General features: G+C 58.3%; 1 long non-coding RNA gene across 6 annotated transcripts; it reads left to right on the plus strand.

Annotated features, from left to right (window-relative positions):
- The first annotated feature begins 924 nt into the window (after positions 1-924).
- On the plus strand, positions 925-9,843 carry LOC143641707 (uncharacterized). 6 transcript variants are annotated; one of them, XR_013155473.1, is made up of 5 exons: positions 925-1,568; positions 1,896-3,171; positions 3,350-3,494; positions 4,464-6,650; positions 7,148-9,843. It is a non-coding gene; the product is annotated as an uncharacterized LOC143641707 (long non-coding RNA). The 6 variants fall into 6 exon arrangements; XR_013155470.1 differs by lacking the exon at positions 925-1,568 and having other exon boundaries at positions 1,793-3,171; positions 7,148-8,243; positions 8,452-9,843; XR_013155471.1 differs by lacking the exon at positions 925-1,568 and having other exon boundaries at positions 1,793-3,171; positions 4,464-4,825; positions 5,778-6,650.
- The last annotated feature ends 2,998 nt before the right edge of the window (positions 9,844-12,841 follow it).

Consider the following 12,841-nt stretch of genomic DNA (forward strand, 5'->3'; position numbering starts at 1 on the left):
AAGATGTTGTGTCCGCCGAAAACTAAAAAATGAATGCTAAAATTCTCTCTTTCTCTCTCTCTCTCTCTCAAAAAAAGTTGTCAACCCCCAAATAATAAATATTTAAAAAAAGAAAGAGAGAAAAATCATCATAAATTGGAAAAAAAAAAGTTTGATAAAAGCCAGAATAAATTCCAGCCAGACTAGAGGCTTTTGATTAGTGGTTATCATGAACCACAGTATCACACACACATACACGTGTGTGCACACACACTAGCTAATATGCTTATCGTGTGTGCACAGGTTCTCTTCCAAGATACCAACCACACACACATGCACACACATAAGTGTGACATAAATTCTCTCTATATTAATATGATAGATGTATAGATTGAGTGTTCCTTACCCAAAAGGCTTAAGACCGGAGTGCTTCAGATTTGGATTTTATTTTTCAGATTTTGAAATACTTGTATATACATATAAAATGAGATAATTTGGCGATGGAAACCAAATCGAAACGTGAAATTCGTTTATATTTCATTTACAGGGTACACGCACACAGTCTGTGGGTGATTTTATACGCTCAGCCATCTTGAGCATGAAATAAGGCTTCATGGTGTGGGATTCTCCACTTAGGGGCTAACGACTGCTCAAGAAGTTTCAGATTTTGGAGGTTCGTATGGGCTCATTTAATGTTCATGACAAGCCGTGAAGATGACACTATTATGTCCCTTGTTTTGCAGAAGAGGAAACGGGGGCACAGAGAGATGAAGTCACTGGCTCCAGGTCATTGCCAATTAACAGGAGAGCCAACCTCACCCCGCAGTCTGGCTCTGAGGGGGCCGTCCCCTGTGCTGGAGCCACACGAGGAGGGGGAGGGGGGAGGGGGAGGGGGAGGGGGAGGGGGAGGGGGAGGAGGAGGGGGAGGAGGAGGAGGAGGAGGAGGGCCCTGTGCTTCCTCATCTGGTCACCTTCCCAAAGGGGTCCTCCTCACTCCTTCAGCCAGTGGGTGTTTATGGGCTGGGAGCCAGGGTTGGTGACCACTAAACTGAAGCACATTGGAGGGCCAAAAAGGCCACCTGGACAGCTGGGGTGTCACATAGAGGAGATGTCACCTAGAGAACCTGAAGATACCTGGGGGTTTGTCAGAGAGACCAGGGGAGCAGAGTGGCCCATGAAGGATGATTGTGTGTCAACTCCAAAGGAACCACAAGCTGGAGGGTGGTCTAGGAGCCCTAGTGGTGTGGCAGTGCTGGGGGTCACGTGGCTGAGCAGGGGGGCGTGGCCTGGGAGCCCTAGTGGTGTGGCAGTGCTGGGGGTCACGTGGCTGAGCAGGGGGGCGTGGCCTGGGAGCCCTAGTGGTGTGGCAGTGCTGGGGGGTGACATGGCTGAGCAGGTCGGGGCAGGAGGCTGGGAGACCAGCAGAGCCCAGACCAGGACAGGCCTTGCGTGACCGTACACCAGCATTGGCTGTATCCTGAGGCCGTGGGAGGCCGAGGAGGCACCTGAGGAAGAGAAGGCCGCGGTCTGTGGACCCCTCCAGCTCGAGCATGGAGCGGCCTGGCCAGAGAGCGATCGGAGACAGTGTGGTCAGTGGACACGTTCAACAGGACAGTGGCTTTCACTGGATGTCATCAGTGGGGCCAGCGGCTTTGCTCCTCGCCGAGGCCTCTAGCTGCCCACTGGGGTACACTAGGGCTCCACCCGCAGTGGGTGGTTCTTGGTCCAGTTCCCGGTGGACAGCAGAGGCACTTGAGGACGCCCGTGAGTGCCGGGGGTGGGGTGGGGGAGGGAATGCAATCCGGCCTCAGCAACCAATGTCAGGATGGGGGGCACGAGGCAGGCGTGGTGCTCGGGCCCCTGGGCTACCCGGTCACATGCTCCTTTAACCCTTTCATCTCAAATTTCCCTGTAAGATCACAGAGAACTGGCCGGCCTGCTGAGCCCCACGGTCTCTGTGCGACTACCGCGGCCTTCCCGCTAAAGCAGCCCAGATGACATGCAGATGAAACATGGTCCAGAAAAACTTTGAGACACAGGGGGCGGGGCTGGATGCAGCCCAAGGATGGTCATTTGCTGACCCTTGAGCTATTCCCTGAGGTGGGCAACAAGCCAAGCAGACTGCCGGTGAGATGCTCCGGGGAGGGAAAGGTGGGGCTCCCTCCTGTCCGGTGCGAGGGGCCTCCATCTCTCCTGGAAGGTGCCACCAGCTCATAGAGACTCGTCTGAAATCACAGAGCGATTCTGATGTCCAGTCCCAGCGCCCTGCTTGGCAGAATGGAGATGGGAAATGTGCTACGGTTTGAGTCTGTCCCCAAGGGGTCATGTGCCTGGAGCTTGGTCCTCGGTGTGGTGGCTTCGGCAGGTGGCGCGGGGCCGGGCGGGGTCGTGCCCTTCAAAGGGATGGTGCAGTTCTCCTGAGGCGCTGAGTGATGTCTTGCAAGAGCAAGTTGTTACAAAAGAGCCCCTGCCTTGCTGGCTTCCTGTCCTGTGGTGCCCTCCCTACTGCCACTCACCCTCCTGCCCGTGTGGTGCCGTCCACAATGAGGTCTCATCACAGCTGTGCTGATGCCACTGCTGTGCCCTTGAAGCTCCAAAATCATGAGCTAAATACACCTCTTTTCTTTATAAGTACCTACCCTCACACTTTTCGTTTTAGCAATGAACAATACAATATCCCAGATGTTCAGGCCCTGGTACAGTCGGAGTAGAGGCCCTTGGCGGAGGCTACCATTGGTTACAAGAGTAACCGCAGCTCTGATCTCCTTCCTCCCCAACAAAAGTTCAGTGAGGCAGGCACACTCTATTCCCTACCCCAGACAAGGAGACGGCGCACGAAGGGACTTGACCCGCTACCCACAGCACGTGGCTGGTAGGAAGCAGGACCAAGGCTTGGAACTCAGGCCGTTCAGTCTCAGATCCTGGCCCCCAAGCTTTCTCCAAAGCTGACGCGGTAGGCCCACGTGGATGCCCACGGTCACCAGAGCAAACTTAAATACCAGCCCCAAGTCCAGCCAACTACTCAAACCCCTGGGAGACTTTTGTCATTGGGGAACCCAGCAGGTGCAGGGGAGACAGCCCGTCAGCTTTAAGACCAGGGCACAGGCACAAAGGAGGGGCGCCCTGTGACATCGTCAGAAGCAGATGGTTGTGGGGAGAGGCTGGGACGGAGGAACCTGCGTCTGTGTGCAGGTATTGTCACCTGAGGGCTGGGCAGAGGACACCAGGGGACGAATGATCTCCATTGTTCCCTCTGTAGGCATCGCTGGGGACTCCTGGGCTCTGTTCCTGCCGCCTGGTGCCTGGTTGGTACCATAACGAGCTGGCAGAGAGGCAGAGGACTTAAATACCCTGAACATCACGCTTACAGGGTGACGCCAGGCTGCACTGGGACACAGAGTGGGGACATCTGTCTTGGCCTGACAGAGGGACCTGGTGCCACACCCAGATTATCTAAGGTGCAGAGTGGCCGCCAGGGTATTCCAGGCGGCAGAACCAGCATCTTCAAGGACAAGGTGATTCAAGGTCACGCCGGAGGTGCGGGGATGATGTAGAGGGTCGGGGAGGGGAGGCGCGGTGGGTCGGGTGCTGGGGACTCTGCCACCTCGACTCTGCCGGGGCCACTCTGGGCTGGAGGCCACGCGGCCCTGTGCTCTTCCCAGAGAGAGAACAGCCTCTGGGTCCGGATGGGATGCAGGCGTTTGCCAGGAAGATGGTGGTGCCAAGAACACTATGCTGAGGCTGCATCTCAAAATAGTAAAAGGACGATAGTAAATCACCCCGTCACGCTGTCCCCACCTCGCTGGCACCGCCAGAGGCCCCGCGGGTCACAGCCGCTGAAAGTCTGAGAGGGGCAGAGACGGACATTGCCAACTCCCGTCATCCTATTATAGACATTAGCACTCCCACCCGGTCCTACTATGTGTCACAGAGGAGCCACTAGGTCTGGCAGAGGTCGCGTCACTTGCTTAGGGCCATGGTTTAGGAGAAGGGAGTGAGGACCTAAGCAGGTGTGGCGTCTGAGCCAGGGTCCTCCCCGGGCCTCCCTGCCTCCACCTCCCTCCAGGTAACGACTGATGGCTTGTTATGGGCTAGAGTGAGGTGTCCCCAAGAGCTCACGTGTGAGACAGCACAGGGTCTTCAGAGGTGAAAGAATCAAGTTGTAGGAAGTGTAACCCCATCAGTGGATTAATCCACTGATGTGGATTAATCCACTGATGTGGATTAACTGGGGGTGGCTGGAGGCCGGCGGGTGTGGTGGGAGTTAGTAGACACTGGGGGTGTGCCTTTGGGGTTTATGTTTTTCCTGGTGAGTGGGACTCTCTGTTTCCCGGCCTCCCTGTCCTGGGCTGCCCCTCCGCCATGCCCTGCCGCCACAATGTTCTGCCTCACCCTAGGCCCAGAGCTACGATTGACAAGCATGAACTGAACCTCCGAAACCTTGAGCCGATAAAACTTTTCCTCCTCTACGTTGTTCTTCTCAGGTCTTTTTGTCACAGTGATGAACGAGCTAATTAAACAGGACTTCTGAGAACATTCCCATCTATTGTTGCATTGCTCCTCTTATATACCTTGGCTTAGAGAGCTGCAGCATCCTCCCCAAGGTCACACAGCTGTCGAAGGGGCAAATGGAGACTTGAACCAGGTACTTACGGTCACAAAGCTCCTGTACCTCTGTTCCCAAGTTTACAAGAAGAAAAGAGGGCCAACTTAATGCTTCTGAGGGGAAAAAAACCCCGTGTTCTCTTAATCTCTGCATTGGCAGGTATTCATCAAGCCATCAAAAGGCAAATACCTCGGAGGGCAGAACGTGCCGATCACAGCCCAATGACATCATAAGGAGCAGGTTGTGCCAGGCAAACTTGATTTCCTTTGACAGAGTGGCAGGCTGGGACAGATAAGGCTGAAGCCATGACGTTGTTGGTCTCCTGATTCTGGAGGACATTTAGATCAGTTCCGGGGAACAACTGGGGACAAGGAGGGGGGCCAGGTCACACCACACACACGCACAGCAGCACATGCTGGTGAGCGCTCGCTGAGACACACGGGCACGTAAATGCGCAGAGAAAGACCTGTGTCCCCACACACCCAGTGACACACAGGCAGACCCACAGACACACACACACACACACAGAGACACATATAAATGTCACTACATTTGCAGATCCTCGGGCTCACTGAGCCACACACACACACGCACACGCAGACACACACAGAGGCACACATCTGTATAGGCACAGAGATGCACAGACATATGGAAACACACACAGATCTATAAGGACACACAGACACCCCCAGCCACCCCCTTCCATGGGACACCTGCCAACGCACGAACACAGATGAGCTCACACACACGCACGTTTCCACAAATAGGCAGAGACTCACACCTACGCTTGGACACACCAGCCACCCCTCCCTGCCGGCAGGTGCACACTCTTCCTGAACCCCTCCTTGGTGTCTCTGAAGGTACACCCTTCCCCACCTGGAGACTCTGGGCAGTGGGCCCCTCTGGGCGTCCTGCAACTTCCTGACCAGTCCGGCCCGATGTCCTCAACATCGTGGTAGAAATCGCACAGGCAGAGGTGCAGCCGGGAAGGACGTGGGCTGAGGAGTCGGGCTTTGTGTCCCTGTGGACCACCAGCTCTGGGGCCTGGCAGCAGCCTTCACCTCTCGGAGCTGTAGAAGGGGCTGGTGGTCCCTGGGTGGGCCTGTGGGCTGAGCCCTGGGGTGCCGACGCTCCAGAGGAGTTTGCTCGGTTACTTATTTTTAGGTGTTTTAATGTCTATCTCCCTTGCCAGGTGGGAGCCCAGCACAGGGTCTGTCGGGCATACAGTCGGAGCTCAGCAAATGTTCGTGAAAAGAGTGAATCTACAAGTCAGTGTCCTCCGTGGCTAGCACGGGGTCGGGTGTGATGTATGTGCTCAGTTAAACTCACTGAGAAAGGTGTGATCAGAGCCGTGGACCAAACTGGCTCCATGCCGGTCCTCCTGGGTCCTCCCTTCGTCCTCTCCACGCCGTCGAGCAGGAATTTGTCTGGAACATGGGAAAAGTGAGATCCAAAGGCAGGGACGAAGCCACCCGGGTCACCAGCTCCCTGGGGGCAGCCGTTCACACCTAGACCTCTGCTTGCTAAACACACTCTGAACAGAACCCCAGGCTCTGTGAGCCACAGTATGGTCAACATCCCCCAGGGACGCAGCTCAGGGAAGCCCGTGACACTGGGTCCGCCCGGGTGTGGAGAGACACTCGGGAGCATGAGTCATGACGTGGTCTTGGGCCTGGGTGGTTCTCCACCTCCCAGGAGGCTCCCAGGGTTGTGTTCTGGACAGATGGCGACCCCAAAGCGCCTTGTCAGCGTCTCCCCTCTTCCTTGGGGCTAACAGATGTAAAGATGCTTGATAAATAGTATCTGTCGCTTCCCGCGTCTACGAACCACCACGTGGCAGTGAAGGGTCGCGTCACACGATCATCATTGGTGAAAGAGCACCAGACGGTCATCTCGCAGTCAGTCAGATCTGCCTGCCTTTCCCTGGATTCAAATGCAGGTCCAGGTGGCCCAAAGTCTCTCCCCACGTCTCCGGTGGCCCTTCGAGTGCTTTGTAGTCCTGCTGAGTGTCTGCTGGACACCCGAACGTCGTCCACATGGAGGTCACCCACAAAGGGCATCTCAGGTGCCAGAGCTGGCGCAGGGTGGGACCAGGGCGGAGGGGAGCGGCGTTCCCTGGGCTCCTGAGTCGATTGCACAGAGTGTGAGATGTGGGGGGCAGAGGACCAGGGCCCCAGCCAGGATGGCAGGAAGGAGGAGGGAGGAGGGAGGACCCGGTCCCCACTGGTACCACGGTGCCTGTGACAGTGAGTCCGCATGCCTGGGTGTTCTTGGCCACCGTCCTTTGGACTGTCTTTTTGTCACCTACTGTTAAAAATGTCCCAATTGACCACAGCCTGTGACGATTCCTGCAAAGCAGTTTCCCGGCTGTCGCTTTACATGCTTCTGAAGTGGGCTTTCTGCTCCAGAGGGTTCTGCGAAGCCAGGGAATCCCTTTCCTGCAGGCCACACCTCCAAGGCCACATCTCTGCCTGCCCAGATGGCCTTGGTACCATCTTGGGCTTGAAACCCAACCAACCTGGAGGCCATGCCAGCTCCTTCCTTGCTGGTTCTGGTCCCCAGCCCCCTGCAGCCGGCCCAGGGAGAACGTCTGCACACAAAGCCGCCACGTCACCGCACGCTTCAAAACGCTCTCGTGAGGCCACATTTCCTGAAGATAAAACCCAAACGCCTCAGCCCAGCAGGCAAGATCCCTGCCCGCTCCAACCTGCTGGGCAGGCGCTCCCGGGGACACGGCCTGTGTTCCCGTTGGCCAGACAGGCCGGCGGCCACCCAGAGGCCACCCAGAGCTTCCCGCACCCCCGGCAGCCTCTGCCCTCCCCTGAGCTGCCCGCCAATCGCTGACCAATGCCAGCCCACCTCCAAGCTCAGCTCGGCCTCCTGGTGGTCACCTGGGGGTGTCTCTCTGGACTCCCACGCCCCCTGGCACCCCTGCTCACTCTGCGCCAGGTGGACCAGCATCTGAGCCGGTCCTCCACTGGCTCCAAAGGCTGTGGACCTCGAGGACTGGTGCCAATCCTGGGATCCTGTCCCCCGGCACCCAGGGCACACACTGGCCAGGACGACCTGGAGAGTGTGGGTATGGGCGGGCGGCACACGGGCTGTCGCCCCCTCTGGGGCCCGTCTCGCTGCCCTGGCCTTCTCCCAGGTGACCCCGGTGAGGCTGCTTCCTGTGACAGGGGCCTTCCTTGGCCCCTGAGCCCCGAGATGGGACAGGAAGGAGACAAGACGAAGCAAGGGGCTCCCTGTGGGCCAGAGAAAGGTGCCCGGGGGATGCTGAGAGGGAACTGCAGGGTGCCGAGGGCCATGTCCCCGAGAAGAGGCCTCTGTCTCTGCCCCCAGGGCCAGGTGTGGGGACAAAGGTAAAGTCCCAGAGGCACCCGCTGCGGGGTCTCAGAGCAGGACAGAGGGGCCCAGGGACACCTGAAACACCAGAGAGCAGGAGTAGCTGCACAGGTGACTCTGGACTCTGACTCTCAGGGGTCCCTTGAGGCAGGAGAGGTGACAGAATGGTGACCTGGCCAAGGCTCTTCTTCATAAAGTGAAACGGAACCTGCACCCGAGGCAGCAGGGTGACCTGACCTGACATGGGTGCCAGAGACAGCTCCCTGGGGACCCATGATGACCCATGGCTCAGAATGACAAATGCCATCAACAGGTGACATAAAAGGCCAGGTGGCCGTCCCTGTCAGCTTTGCACACTGAGCACAGCTGCAGACTCTGGGAAAATGGAGGGTGGTCCACTGAGACCACACGCTCCCCGGCCGGGCGGGGCGCGGGCACAGCAGGACTGGGCGGGGGGCTCGACTCATAAGAGGTCTTGATGTCCACTTCACCCCCTGATTTACACCTGGATCCCCCCACAGCGGAGTCCATGGCCTGAAAAGCTGCCTCCACCAGAGGGTCAGTGGACAACAGGCAAGAGAAGCAAATTGGCCAGAAACACACACAACCCAAGCTGGGCTCCTGCCTGGAAGAGTGGCCCTGTCCTCTCCCACCCTGACTCCTGGTTCTGCTCCCCGAAGCACCTCAGGGGCGCCGAGCTAGACCCCTTTCTGTCTGGGGATCACAACTGCTGCTGACGCTCCCAGGAGTCAGCCATGCAATGAACCCAGCGGGAGACCAGGGCCCAAGCCTCTGCTTGAGGGCGCCATCTTGGGCTGCCCCATGGTCAGTCGGGTCTCAGCTGGGCTCCTTCCTATGACTCAGGAGAGGGCTGGCTGGGGAAAGCGTCTCCCAAAAACATGAGGCCGGAGATGGAATCTGAAAAGAAGCTCAGCTGGAGAGGCGGGAGGGAAGGCAGGCCTGCCCGTGCCAAGGCCCTGGGGTAGAAAGGAGCTGGGCTTCCTCATAAAGAGAAACAGGCCCTATCCCCGGAGCCCGGGTATAAAGCAGGGGGTGACGTGGACATCAATCTGTGCTTCTAAAATGCCCCACCCCCACAACAAAGACCCCATCTCCTGCCTCCGTGTCCCCTGGAAACCCGTCCCCTGAGTTCAGCGGCTCCCAGTAACTCAGTTCAAATGAATAGGCTGGTGGTCGCCCGCTCGGAGGCTGGCTGAGGAGGTGGCCCCTTGGCTGGCCCTCCCTCTCGTGGCTTCTCAGTGGCTCCTCCAAGGACAGGCGACCCGGCCCGGCCCTGGGGTGAGCTGGGAGCAGATCTATCTCACTTGAACCTGACCACACCTCCACGGCGGCCTGGCCAGGCCCAGCCAGAGGCCACTGGGCCACACCCAGCTTCCGGGCCCACAGGAAGCGGGAAGCCAAGCCCGTGCTCTTAAGTCACCAGGTTTCGGGGCGGTCAGCGTCTCCGCAGTGGCTACCTGTGCAGGCCAGTGGGGCGGGGAGCTCAGGCTGGGCCCGACGTGGGCGGCAGGAAGGGGCCAGAGGACAGGGACTGGGCCTGGCTCGTGCCTCTGCTGAATGTTGAGTCTCTTCAGGGGGCCAAGGACCCCAAAGAGCACAGGGACGCCAGTTGGTTGGAGGCACGGCCCAGGCCTGACCAGGCTCCCCCTTGAGGCCCGCTGTGGGGGCAGACAGCCACGTTGCTCTCACCCTTCTAGAAAGAGCCGGAGCATTGGGAGCAGTCTATAGAGAGAATGTGGGAAACCAACGGGCTTTCCTGTCCTGGGGAAGCAGTTCCCATGTCAACCCAGCTAGACCTTCCCAGAGAAGTGCCAGTAGCTGTGACACTGGCTGTGACAGAGGGGACAGACTTCCATTTTCCTCACTAACAGAACCTCTGTGTTATTGGGGGTGTCCAGTACATTTCCCAGTTTCCCTTCCTGTAGAAGATGCCAAATAAGATGTAGGCGGAAATCACCGAGAGAAACTTCTGGTCACTGTTTCCTAAAGTGCTGACACATCTGAGGAGTTTACCCTCTGCACTCCCTCCCCTTGCCTGGGGCCTGGAATGTGGACCCAATGGCTGGAGCTGCAGCAGCATTCTGTGACCGTGTGGTAGCCCTGGTGATGGAAGCCTGGATCTGAAGACAACAGATCACCAAGGCAGGAGGAGCTGTGGCTCCTCAGAGGGCACGACCGGGGACCACCATTCCACCCTGGACTGTTCAGACTTCTTTTATATGAAAGAAAAGTAAATCCTTAGCTCGTTTATGTCGCTGTCATCTGGGTTTTCTGTTACAGGTAACTGACACTAGTCCTGGGTGATAGTCTTGCTTTCTTAGTAGGCATTTCAGCAGGATGGAGGACTTCAGTCTTGGATTGCCAGGACCCCCAACTCTCAGAGAAAGGATCTCCCCTATAGCCTTCTCAGTCAAAAAAATTCCAGGCTGAGTCCACCCCCTGAGCAGCCACCCCCAGCCACCCCTGTGCTGGGCTCCCATCCCACTCGCCTCCCAGTGACCCTCAGGGAAGGGGGCAGCTGCGACGAGGCCACTGCCCAGGGAGACACCCTAGGAAAGTGGACTGAGCCCTGGCCCACACCACGGCCCAGCCCTCCTGCCTCCTGGGCTTGGGGCTCTGAGTTCCAGTTCAGGCAGAAGTTGGGACGGCCGGGTCAGTGAGGGGCCTCGGGCCAGCTTGCCCAGCCCTCCCCACAGACAGTCACCTGCTGCCACCAGCCAGGCCCTCCCATGGCAGGTGACACAGCAGATGGCCGGCTGGCTGCCCTCTCTCTAGCCCACTGCCATCCTGTTTACTGGCCATCTGGCCCTCGTCTCTTGTCATTGCTGACTGCCCCTCCCCATGGACCCTCTTAAAGGGACAGAGACCCTGCCTGCCACCGTATGGACCTCCATTTTCCAGCCAAAGCACCCTCAGCCTTCTGCAGGACAAGCCCCAGGAAGAGAGAGCGAGCCCGGCACCCGGGACTCGCGGTGGCCGCACCATCTACTTCTAAGCTCGGCTGAGCACATCTGGAGAAGGACTGCTCCAAGCGAGCAGTCCCCGGCCTTGGTAGAGGGCTGCGTGAGCCCCTGGCAGGCTGGCCGCCGAGGCTGGCTGCATCTGGTCTGAAACCCCGGCTGTCCCGTCCCGGGAGGGCCTGGGGATGCTCTCCTTCTAGGAGCCGATGGGAATCAACCCACGTTAGGGGAGCACGGGCCACTCTGCAGCGGGGACAGGAAGGTCCATTTCAGAGGACCTGCTCTGTCACCAGGACAGGGCGGAGCGGCCTCTCGCCATGGGTCCAGGCCTGAGCACTGCCCCCGTGACGTGATTTCTATAGAGACTGTCGCCATGGCACCGGGCGCCTTCTTCTGCTATTTCAAGAGGAAACATCATCAAAGGTCAGAGGAAAGCCACCTGCCATCGTGCCTTCCAGTCCTCAAAGGCTGCTCAGCGCGTTCGTGTGCTGCTCCTGAGGCTGGAGGTCCGCTGCAGCCAGGGGGGCCCACGCTCCCTGCCTGTCCCCGCGGGACTCTGAGCAGGGCTGGCCACGGCCGCCGTGATCTGGCCTCTCTCACAGCAGCCTCACGGCTGATAGCCAATGTTGTCACCTGTCTGGTGACACTGATGTGACTTGCACAGCACCCAGAATTTGGAATGAAACTGGGGTGTGGACCAGGCAGGGTCTGGGGGGGCCTGGGGAGTCCACAGTGGGATTCTGAGTGTGAAGGATCGAAAGCTCAAGCCGGGGCCTCGGAGTGAGCTCAGGGGCCAGGGTCACCGGGACTGGCCACAGGAAGGCTCTCTTACCTCCTGTTGGCTCGAGGGGCAAGGGATGGAGCTGAGGGGGGGTCACTGCTGGGGGCCCCGGGCTTGGAGCCGGCCAGGATGGGCAGGAGCAGGTGGGGTGCATGGTGATGGAGTCACCGGCATGGACGTGCTTGCTGACCACACTTGGGCCATGGTCTCCCTGCTGGGTGGGGAGGGCAGGGAGTGGCTCTGAGGACAGGGCTGGGACGCTTCCCACAGGGATCAGCTATCTTTGCATCGAATTCTGGGCAACAACCAAAAAACTTCAGCGGCTTACCCTACTAAGCACTTCTACTTCCTCTGCACCCAGCTGAGGAGAAATGTCCCCCCTGCTGGGTGGGCTGGGCTTGGCTCCAGGCTGAGGCCAAGCCGGGTCTGTTCCGCATGCCCCTCACCCTGGAGGCACCAGGAGACAGTTCTCTCTCAGTCTGCTAGCCAGTTTTCCGTTGCTATGACAAAATAGCTGAGATATCAACTTCAAATAAGGAAAGGTTTATTCTGGCTCAAGGTTTCAGAGTTTTTCAGTCCATGGTCGCAGGGCTCAGTTGCTTTGCCACATCATGGTGGCAGGATGAGGCTGCTTACTTACCTGGTGGCAGTTGGAAAACAAGGAAGGAAGGAAGGAGAGAAAGAAGGAAAGAAGGAAGGAAGAAAAGGAGGGAGGAGAGGCTGGGGCCCCACACCCATCCCCCAAATGCTATACACGGCACCACCAAGAATCCAATCGTGTGGTTTGCACAGTGGGCCTGAGGCCTGCCCACTGGGGTTCCAGCCTGAGCATGTAGGACAAGGGCAGGGGTTTTGCCTAGTTCTGTCGTCTAAGCCTCAGCGGCTAGAAGAAGTCCCCACACCCTTGCCTTAGCGAAGCTCATGCCTTGGGTGTGTCCAGCAGAAAAGCTGACGACGCAAGAGCGAGTGCTCGCGATGGCAGACGGGATGAGAGAGGAATTGGGGAGCAAAGGGAGAGATACGAGTGCCCACCGCACACCGAGAGGCAGAAAGCTCCCAGAGCCATTGCAACTCCTGAGCAGCATGCCCTTGGCCCATGCCCTTGGCCCATGCCTTTGTAACACCGAGGCCATGCACCAGTGCAGGGCA

This window comes from Callospermophilus lateralis, chromosome 5 (genome assembly GCF_048772815.1).
Source record: "Callospermophilus lateralis isolate mCalLat2 chromosome 5, mCalLat2.hap1, whole genome shotgun sequence".
NCBI classification, from domain to species: domain Eukaryota; kingdom Metazoa; phylum Chordata; class Mammalia; order Rodentia; family Sciuridae; genus Callospermophilus; species Callospermophilus lateralis.